The sequence below is a fragment of the Trematomus bernacchii genome, unplaced genomic scaffold (genome assembly GCF_902827165.1).
Source record: "Trematomus bernacchii unplaced genomic scaffold, fTreBer1.1, whole genome shotgun sequence".
Taxonomy (NCBI): Eukaryota; Metazoa; Chordata; class Actinopteri; order Perciformes; family Nototheniidae; genus Trematomus; species Trematomus bernacchii.
The window spans coordinates 84,491-91,993 of record NW_022987626.1 but is presented as its reverse complement, the minus strand read 5'-3'; positions in this window follow the sequence as shown (position 1 = coordinate 91,993).

The following is a 7,503-nucleotide window of genomic DNA, read 5'->3' as shown; positions in this document are numbered from 1 at the left end:
CACTAAACTGCGTGACCTCACTTTTGACCTGGTGTTACTGAAAGTGTCCGTAATGTCCTTAAATGTGTTCTGCAGATTGTATCAGGGGGTTCTGCAGAGCTATAAATACGAGTCCTCTGGGTTCCTCGGTGTCAGCGAGTCGTGTTTACATGACGAGTGACCGGCAGCTGATGTGAGGTGATACCACTGCGAGGCGTTAGCTCAGAGGAACTCATAAAACACTGCCAGCGTCACACCCTTAAAAAAACTGTCCCTGTTAACATTACACTACATTACCAGTGCTGCGGGACGTATTTAGATCCTTCACTGAAGTACAAACGAGGTTCAATTATAAATATACACAGTTCAAATAAAATTCCTCTATTAAAAGTGTTACTTAAGTAGAGGTATGTTAGTATAATAAGCTAAATGTGATCCTCTTTGATCAATAAACCTTGGAAACATGTCACAGCTAGAGACACAAATAGTCACCAATGCAGAAGCAGCTAAAATACAGATATAAAATACCCCAAATAATCAATATTTTTCCAAATAGTGTCTAAATTATACGACTAAACGTCATCACGCCCAACATTAGCCACCTTTAGCTTAGCGGTGGGGACGTGAAGCCATGTGACCGTGCTGTAGTTCCTTTATAGCCTAACGTTAGCCACCTTTAGCTTAGCGGTGGTGACGTGAAGTCATGTGACCGTGCTGTAGTTCCTCTATAGCCCAACATTAGCCACCTTTAGCTTAGCGGTGGTGACGTGAAGTCATGTGACCGTGCTGTAGTTCCTCTATAGCCCAATATTAGCCACCTTTAGCTTAGCGGTGGGGACGTGAAGCCATGTGACCGTGCTGTAGTTCCTCTATAGCCCAACATTAGCCACCTTTAGCTTAGCGGTGGGGACGTGAAGCCATGTGACCGTGCTGTAGTTCCTTTATAGCCTAACGTTAGCTTCTTACCTCAGAAATCATAAAGTGGTGTTAATATGTGGAGATTATCCTGCTGAACTAAACGTGTAAATATCATAAACGTTGAGATTATTTTCTGCTAAATCAAAGATCCAACAGAGGAATCCCATTGTTTTCTGTGGATGCTGGCTTCAGGGTCCACTACAAAAATAAGTCAACACAAGTGTGACCACATCCTACAGTCCCTTATATGGACAGAGTGTATTTCCCTCCAGAGGTTTTGCAGAATGCAGGCTCGGTATGCGTGGCATTCGGCTTTGACTTTGTGTCCACACAATAAATCACAGTTCCTCGTCGGGTCTGCAGTGAAACAATACCCAGACCCTCGCTGCTGACAGCGCTCTGCTTTCTGAGGAACAATGTGTCGCCACAGGACAGGGGCAGACACACAATGTCACTGCACTTCCACGGAGAGAGAGGAGTGTGTGTGACTGGAAACGGGCATATTTATGACACAATGAGGTCTGAAGCTGCTGCCTCGATCTGCTGACCTGGACACACCAAACGCTTATCAAAACAAAAGAGAGACACTAAATTTAACCGGGAGTTCTGTCAACTTGTTCCTCAGGGGGACGGATCCTCAGGGGTTACTCCCCTCAGGAGATAAGATTATTGCACTATTGTCTCTGTTTTATTTGTTCTATGTCCAATATGTTTCACTGTGACTTCAGTGTTGCCATATCTACACTGTAGCTGCTGTGCACATGGCGATACAGCCTTGAAACTTGAAGATTCCCTGTTACATAAATATGTAAGACTTGGCTCGAATAACACGGCCCTCGTTCCAAAATGTCCTCAAAAGAAATGAAAGGTCACAGATTAGAAACGTTGGAGAAGTCAGGAAGATTAAACTAGATTATGAAAGTATTTCCAACCCTCCACTCCCTCTAGCAGTAGCTATTAGCATTAGCTCAGAAAGTCACTAAGTAGCATCTTTTTTTAATTAATTGCTATCTGCCTTTATGTCAGCAAATATATAAAAAAAAATCGATATATATAAAAGTACACCGCCGACATACACCATGTCAGCGTTATCTATCCGGAGCAGTTTGGCTGCGAGTACATCCTGTTCCTGTCTTTATGATTTAATTATGCAGTAAAATGACTTGTCTCCTGCACAGTGATTTGTCTCCTCCGTGAGACGAGTTAATCTCCAAGCAGACGTTAAGTCCTCCTCCACCTTTCAGCTAATAACAATGGATTTTGAAATGCTCATGTGTTGCTTCATGTGTCATCATGACCCTTCAGTCTAGGACACAACAGGAACGCAGCAGGTAACCGGACAATAACAGATTAGAACCCGCTGTTTGATGTGATCAATGAGCAGGTCTTTATCTGTACTGGACGTCCTGTTAGACGCATTTCATATCTAGATTAATGCACGGTAGATTACTGAACAATGTGAGACACAACGGGATATCAGGAGGCCTCTAAAAGATCCCTTTATTCTTCATCCAAAATCGCAGGTAATAAAACTGGTTTCCTCAGAAAAGTCCAAGCAGAGCATCACGATAGCAAAACACTAAATGACTACCTGCAACCTTTACCAATAACCTCTTCAACTCTATTTCTTTGCCTCATTATGCTTTTGTTTGGCTATTTGTTTCCAGATCTTAACAGCATGTTTGCATCCTTTTGCATTTTGTTTTTACCGTCTTTTAAATGCAAAAGTTTTCTTCACATCTTATGTTTAACATACAGTACTAAATGTACACATACATGCCACTGTAAAGCACTTGAAACAACCTGAAATGTGTGGATGAATACCTGCTAAGGCACAGGTCAAAATGCAGTTCAATTGACACCAAGCTACTGCGTGCTTTATAGTCCAGCAGGAAGGGCCCTCAGATTTTGAGATACCCCTACCCGAGGTAGAACAAAACACAACAATGATTTTTCTTTTCTTTAGGGTCTCCCATTAATGAAATTGATTGTTGTCAAATTTCATTTTGGGGGAAAAAATGTTTTTTTTGGTTGTTCTTTAGAACTACCCCAATCCCTGAAAAAGAGCCAAATTAGACCAGGCCGAATGTGGGACAGGTGACCAAAAAGCCCATTACTTGAGAATGATCACTCTTTTCCTCTTCAGATTTGCTGAGGTATGAACCAGGTGGCTGTCCTACATCACCAAATAGTCAGACAATTATTTAACTAAAGAAATACTGAATTATAGTCCTGTAAATTTAGCTTTAATTTAGACGGAAATTGCACTTTTTGGTGATAGGAACATAGGACTCAATCACTTTTCACTCATTTATCAGAAAAACAGAAATACCTAAAAAATATACTATTACTGAATTGTCTAGGTGCTATTGAACACTAACCAGTAGTTGTATGGAACAATCTGGTAGAGTTCTATTGCAAATGAGATTTCTTTAGACATAGGCCTACCTCTTCTCTGATACAGTCAAATTCCCAATGGAGGAGACGTGGCATAATAGCCTATAAGTTTAGAATGCTCACTCTGATGGTCATTATATTTGGAGAGGGAAATACCAGGTGGCTGAACTACATCACCAAATAGTCAGAATAAGAGTAACCCAATACAATAAAGTGTATTAGTTATAAATTGCAAGCCTCTAAAACATAGATGTAAATAGTAGAGGTTTTATTGAAACTGGAACCTTAATTCAAAGTACAGTATACAATTCATCAAATAATTCTGTGAGAGGTCAAGTATATAGATACTAGAATATAATGTTAAATGTCAGGTTCCTCAGAAACGTTAGGGGACACATTTTTGACATTCTGCACAGCAGGTGCAGAACTCCGTACAGGGAAGGCCAACAGAGAGGCACTGGTAATGTATCTCACTTCTCTAGGTGCTGGGGGTTTTGTAAATAGCACTGGTTGAATGGCCCCATCTCTGACAATCCACCCCTTGCCAACAGGACTCCATAACAAAGGTTTGGGTTCGGGCTGTGACTAGGGTTGCAAAATTCCAGGAATTTTCAAAGATGGAAACTTTCCATGGGAATTAATGGGAATTAACGGGAATTAACGGGAATTAACGGGAATTTATGGGAATTTATGGGAATAAACTGGGAATTTTCTAAATTGAAGGTTGGCTCTTCATAGGGAACTTAAATATAGTTGGGGAAAGTATATTTTAGCATAATCTTGACTAAAACAAACAGATGCCATTCAAGTACACTTGAATATCCATGCCATAGCACAGTGGTTCTCAAATGGGGGTACGCGGACCCCTAGGGGTACGTTGGAGTACTGCAGGGGGTACGTGAGATTTATTTTATGTTAATGAAAAAAAAAAATATATAAATATACCAATTTTAGGAAAAGTAACGAAGTTTGAGCAGTGTGGGTTTTATATGAACAGAGTTACACATATTTCAAAACACGAAGTGTAATAACTGCAGTTGCCTCCCTGTCAGAATGACAAAGATCCTCAGAGAAGCACAAGCCCATGTTTCTCACTACATTGTAAGTACAACTTATTAAAAAGATCAGTTCAATGCAACTAATGTCGTCTTAGCGTTATTGCATGATGTTAAAATTGGTTTGCCATGAATTTAGTGATGGATTGTAAACATTTCAAATGTAGCATTTAAGTGTTTCTCAGTTACAATGTTGTTGTTTTAATAAATCAGACACTGATGGTGCAGCGCTGTACTGTACCTCTTTATATAGGCTTTTTTTCCCTATCAAATAGTTTTTTGCGCTGATCAGGGGGTACCTTTTTTTTCAAAGGGGGTACATTATTGAAAAAAGTTTGAGAATCACTGCCATAGCACACTGCTTACTGCATGGCTATTGAGACCACACCCCCTACAGGCACTGTGCATTCCTCCATCACATGCACAGATGATTTCGAGAAGACTGGATCACACTTTTGAGCCCAAAGCACGAGACAAATGAAGCCACATCTTTTCATTTCACATTTTGAATGGGACTTTGTGGGGATTTTTGGATGGGGGGTGCATTTTTGTTCATTTTTTAATGAGTGGGGTTGGGGGGGGATGAGTAATATTTAACTCAACATTCCTGTTTTCGTTCTTCAATTAAACAAATAATTGTTCAATAAAATAATTAACACTTGTTTTGTACTTTAAAAAAAAAAAAAGAAAAAAAAATCTGTTGAAATGTCATGTTTTTTGTTTAATTTTGCATCGAATATTTCCAAAATTCCCCAGCTTAAATTCCCCAGCTTAACTTCCCATGGAAACTTTCCGGAAATGTCCTGGAAATGTTCCGCCCCTTTGCAACCCTAGCTGTGATACCATATCGCTGTCTGAAACATTGCTCTTTGTACATGTTGTTGAAATGTATCCTCTATTGGTGGAAGATGTTCAGAGGCTGCATCTGTTGTTGATGCAATTATGAACCTCAGTTCATCCAAGCACATCAGTCCATTTTCCTTTTTCTTTTTTCCATATAGCAGAAGAGCAAATTCTCTTGTGAATGGCAAAGACTCTTCCAAGCTGGCAGAGTCCAAAATGGGCCAGATCTTTGAGCTCGCTGAGATGGGTCTTGAGTTTGGTGAATGCTGTTGTCTTTCCTATTCCATACAAACTACTTGTTGTGCCACAGCCAGTGAGTGCATGACATGTATTATTATATATATATATATATTATATATATTATTAGTTATTTACAAAACCCCCAGCACCTACAGTAGAGAAGTGAGATACATTACCAGTGCCTCTCTGTTGGCCTTCCCTGTACGGAGTTCTGCACATGCTGTGCAGAATGTCAAAAATGTGTCCCCTAACGTTTCTGAGAAACCTGACATTCAACATTATATTCTAGTATCTATATACTTGACCTCTCACAGAATTATTTGATGAATTGTATACTGTACTTTGAATTAAGGTGCCAGTTTCAATAAAACCTCTACTATTTACACCTATGTTTTAGAGGCTTGCAATTTATAACTAATACACTTTATTGTATTGGGTTACTCTTATTCTGACTATTTGGTGATGTAGTTCAGCCACCTGGTATTTCCCTCTCCAAATATAATGACCATCAGAGTGAGCATTCTAAACTTATAGGCTATTATGCCACTTCTCCCCCATTCGGAATTTGACTGTATCAGAGAAGAGGTAGGCCTATGTATAAATAAATCTCATTTGCAATAGAACTGTACCAGATTGTTCCATACAACTACTGGTTAGTGTTCAATAGCACCCTAGACAATTCAGTAATGGTATATTTTTTAGGGATTACGGTTTTTCTAATAAATGAGAGAAAAGTGATTGAGTCCTATGTTCCTATCACCAAAAAGTACAATTTCCCGTCTAAACTAAAGCTAAGTTTACAGGACTATAATTCAGTATTCTTTTAGTTAAATAATTATCTGACTATTTGGTGATGTAGGACAGCCACCTGGTTCATACCTCAGCAAATCTGAAGAGGAAAAGAGTGATCATTCTCAAGCTATGGGCTTTTTGGTCACCTTTCCCACATTCGGCCTGGTCTAATTTGGCTCTTTTTCAGGGATTGGGGTAGTTCTAAAGAACAACCAAAAAAACATTTTTCCCCCAAAATAACATTTGACAACAATCAATTTCATTAATGGGAGACCCTAAAGATAAGAAAAATCATTGTTGTGTTTTGTTCTACCTCGGTGTAGTAGGTGTATCTCAAAATCTGAGGGCCCTTCCTGCTGTTAAACCCCACGGACCCGCCGAAGGGTCCGAAAATGCTACATCTGCTAGCACCAGTGTGATCTCTGAAGTGTCATTTATGAAACTATTAATGTTCCACACCCAGCTGACTGTACGAAAAAAAATGTTTTGATGGAATGAATAACTATAGTGATGATTCAATGTTATAAAATGATTTTTACAGTCTGGTACCTGAAAAAGGTCAAATGGCACTGATGGAACCAGATGTGCCCAAATGTGCCCAAAGCTTAGTCCGCCTGGACCTTTTTTACCTAAATATCTCTAAAAAGGTCAATTTTCACTTGTTTTGCCTCAATCTTGATACAGGGTACTTATTATATGTTATACTTTTGATTCCTAAAGCTTTTAGTCTACCATCCCATCATTCAAGGGTGGTTTTCACTATAAGTAATGGGTTTTCTTTTAGGCGGAGGTAAGAATTTACACTTGTTTACTATGTTCCATCTGAATTCACTCTGACACAGAAATATCTATATTGATTCTGATATTTCTACATCCATCTCACAGATGTAACCTTGCTTTGAGAAAAAAGATTACTAATTTAACCCTTTTAGAAGTGAAGTTATAGTTATTTGTTCTGGGCATGTCATTTTCAAGCCTGAAACCTGAAAAACAGGCTTGGGGTCTAACAAGGACAACGTTGACTTATTGGGAAATGTGTTTATTTGCTTTCTTGGAAGAAATGATCGATACCACTGTGTTCTGGGTCAAAGTCAGTGAAGTGTAATTGTTGTTTGTATGATAACAGCCTCAAAATATATGTTTTTGGCATTGAAAAATATCGAAAAACCTGCTTATTTGGAAGACTGTGATGACACAGGGTACAGAAAGCATCCTATAAGTCTGAGGCCCTATTCTTAGTAGTGTGTTCTATAGGTTTTAGTGCATGTAAATGGAGCCA